Source organism: Mus caroli, unplaced genomic scaffold (assembly GCF_900094665.2).
Source record: "Mus caroli unplaced genomic scaffold, CAROLI_EIJ_v1.1 scaffold_18335_1, whole genome shotgun sequence".
Taxonomy (NCBI): domain Eukaryota; kingdom Metazoa; phylum Chordata; class Mammalia; order Rodentia; family Muridae; genus Mus; species Mus caroli.
In genome coordinates, this window is record NW_018390477.1 from 10983 (window position 1) to 14709 (window position 3727).

Below are 3727 nucleotides of genomic sequence, written 5' to 3' on the forward strand. Positions count from 1 at the left end.
CTAAGTATGAAATGAGGCAATATAAATCAACAGGATTAGATTTCTAAGGTGTGATAATCAAGGTTAATAAAAGCTTACAAATTATGTATTCTGTATGTGTGAATGTATTTATTGTCTATAATATTGTATGTGTACACGAGATACATGGAAAGCATATAAAATGCAGGCTATGATGTAAGATCTGGAACATAAAATGTTAAAGAGACAAGCCAATCTTCAACTAGTAAAATGAGGATAGAGTCTTATTATCAAGTGTATCAAAGCTTGATTTATACTCTATTTTTTTCAGATATTTGAAATGAACATCCACCATGCTCTTAAGATGAATACAAGTTTCACTTATGTTTGCATTCAAGAATGTCCTTTATTTCCAAGCTGGACTTGGAAGCTTAGCCAATATGTTTCTTCTTTGTTTCTACATTTTCATACTTGTAGGTCACAGATCTAAACCTACAGACTTGATCTCCTGTCAACTCAGCTTTATTCACATGATGATGTTCCTCACTGGAGGGGACCTGTTGCTTACAGACATATTTGCATCGCTAAACATTGATAATGACTTCAAATGTAAGGCAACATTTTACATAAGCAGGGTGACGAGAGGCCTCTCTATCTGTACTACTTGCCTCCTGAGTGTGTTCCAGGCTGTCACTATCAGTCCCAATACCTCAGTGTTGGCAAATTTTAAACCAAAACTAAAAAAATACATGACCTATGTTTTCTTGTGTATTTGGTCTTTCAATTTGTCCTACAGTAGTAACCGGTTCTTCTATGTTCATGGTTTTACTAATGTGAGTGAGACTAACCTGATGCAGGTCACTGAATCCTGCTCACTCTTCCGCATGAACTATATCATCAGGGGATTTATGTTAACAGTGTCAATCTCCAGAGATGTGTTTCTTGTAGGAATCATGATGACCACAAGTACATACATGGTGATTATCTTGTGCAGACATCAGAGGCAATGCAAGCATCTTCATAGCATCAGGCACCTGAGAGCATCCCCTGAGAAAAAAGCCACCCAGACCATCTTGCTGCTTGTGATTTTCTTTGTGGTCATGTACTGGGTGGACTTCATCATATCATCTACATCAGTCCTGTTGTGGAGGTATGACCCAGTCATCTTGTGGGTTCAGAAGTTTGTGATGTATGCCTTTCCCACAATTACTCCTTTGGTACAAATTAGTTCTGATAACAGAATAATAATTATGCTGAAAAACATGCACTCAAAGCACCACCAGAGGTTTTTTTGGAAACATTTTTTTTATTTCTTTAAGAAACTACTAATTTAATATTTTTTATATCTGTGAGTGTTGTACCAGCATATATGTACGCATGCATTCCTGCTACCCACAGAGGTGAGAAGATGTCATGGCATCCCATGAAATTGGACGTATAGATGGCTATAAGGAATCATTCTGTAAAGCACCAATTATTTTTTCTAAAATACAGTTTGTTTCTTTTAAACTTTAATGTCCCTAGCACATATGTAGCAGATGTACAGCCCAGTCACCATGTGGATTTCCCCCAACAAGTGGTGCCTGTTCCTAATGCTGCTGTCTGTCATGGAATCCATTCCCAACAGAACTGCCTTGTTTACCCTCAGCTGGAGAGGATGCACCTAACCCTGCAGAGACTTTATGTGCCTAATTGGAGAAATACAGTGGTGTGGGGCACTGTCTCAGATGAGAAAATGATAAGGGAAGTGAGGTGGAACCCTGTGAGAGGGCTCCTGGTTGATATTTAAATGAATGAATGAATGAATGAATGACCTTCCTTAAAAATTAACCTTTAATGTTTCCAGTAGCAAAACAGAATTGTTCATATAATTTAATTAAAATGTGCATTATTACACATACACATTCATATATATTCTTTTGACATTTCTGTTGCTAAGTACTAGAAAGTTTTTAAGTTAATTGTCCACAATAAGTTGATATTTCTACATGAAATCTCTTTTTCTCCTTTGTACTTTGTAAAATGAATATTCCCTTGCTTCTGAGTTTATTCAAAAGGAGATCCTTGCTGATAGTGACTTTCTAAGTTTTCTCTTGAAAAGATTTCAATCTACTCTTTCTGACCAAGAATACTTTAAATATTTTATTGTAGCTTTAATTCTATTCCCTAATTTTAGTTTCTCTGGATCCATAAAAATACCATGAATTTAAGGTTCCAATGTTTTTTGCTACAGTTACTTAATGAATTCTATATGAAAATATCATGTACCTGTTTATGTGTACTTCATTTACATGTACTAAAATATTATTAGTAAATAAAAATTGTTTATTTATTGTATGTGTGTTCATTGTGTACCTGCATGTATGTATGTGTGTGCACAGATGAAGTATATATGTATACATACACATGGAGGCCAGGAGACACCTGCTGTCACTTGCTGTTTCTATTTGTGTTGATATTGCCATTCACTGCTGTTTTAATAGAGCATCTTTCTCTCTGTGACCTGTGTCAAGATGGTAGTCTAAGGGCTTCTCCTGTCTCTGCTTCTCCAGCTCTGGGATTAGAAGTGTTCACCACCATACCTCCCCACATTTGAAAATTATGCTTTTTTCATTGAGGAAATATTTCATACTACATAATCTGAATAGCGTTTCCCCTCCGCGAAATCTTTCCAGTTTCTCCTCACCTCTGACCCCATTCAAATTAACACCATTTCTTTCTCTCTTTAGAAAAGATGCATGTCTCTTAGTAACAACAATAAAATAAACAAGATAAATGAAATATAAATGAAACACAAGAAGACAAAACACACAGAAGAAAAGGTGCCAAGGCAAAAGCACAACAACCAAAAAGAGAAACACACAAGTTCTCACACAGGGATCTCATAAAATACAAAAATAGAAGTCCTAATATATATGTAAAGGATCAGTAAGACTCAGTTAAGGCTGTTTTGTGTTGGGCTTGACTGCATGGCATGGAGCCAACCCTTAGGGACAGTTAGTTTCTCCAGAAAGACTCCCTTCGAGAAAACTAAATTTTTATTACAGGTGGCTATCAAAAGGAGATAGCTTCTCAGTTATGGAAGGGATGGATGTGTATGCACTATGTCTGCTCTAGGACCACGTTGGGTACAAGCCTCTGCAGTCCCAGTGGATGCTGGCACTGATTCTGAGTTCATATGTAAGTCCACTGGCTTGTGTTTAGAAGGCTTTTTGCCTTGGTGTTCTCCATCGATTCTGGCTCCTCTAGCCTTTTTACTACATCTCCCACAAAGTTCCCTGTGCACTGAGAGAAAAAATTTGATGGAGACTTCCGATGTATAGTTTGCTGTCTTAATGCTGTCTTCGTGTTTTCTAGCTTTGAATCTGTGTATTTATTTATGTCTTCTGCTGGAGGGAGCTCTTGTGATGGCTGACTGAGACTTAGATTTATAAATATGTCATAAGTAGTCATTTTATTGCTACATTCTCTTACTTGAACACTAGTATTTTGTTTTCTCCTTGGTCACAGGCCTATATAATAGTTTCATGTTCTTGACAACCCAAGCAGTGCTGGGTATGGATTCCATCCCATGGACTCCATGCTTTAAATCAAATCAGATATTGGTTGGTTACTCTTACAAGCTTTGTGACACTATTGCACCAGCATATCTTTTTTTATTTATTTAAAACTCCCCAAAATACTGGATTCCCAGTAATTTCCCTAAGGGATAAACTGCTTGAATTTTGGCTGGAATTATTTTCCCACCTTCTAATGTGCAGGCATTTTT

At 36.8% G+C, this 3727-nt stretch overlaps 1 pseudogene; it reads left to right on the forward strand.

The window, feature by feature from the left end:
• Positions 1 to 341: 341 nt before the first annotated feature.
• Positions 342 to 1243, forward strand: LOC110288667 (annotated as a pseudogene).
• Positions 1244 to 3727: the final 2484 nt, after the last annotated feature.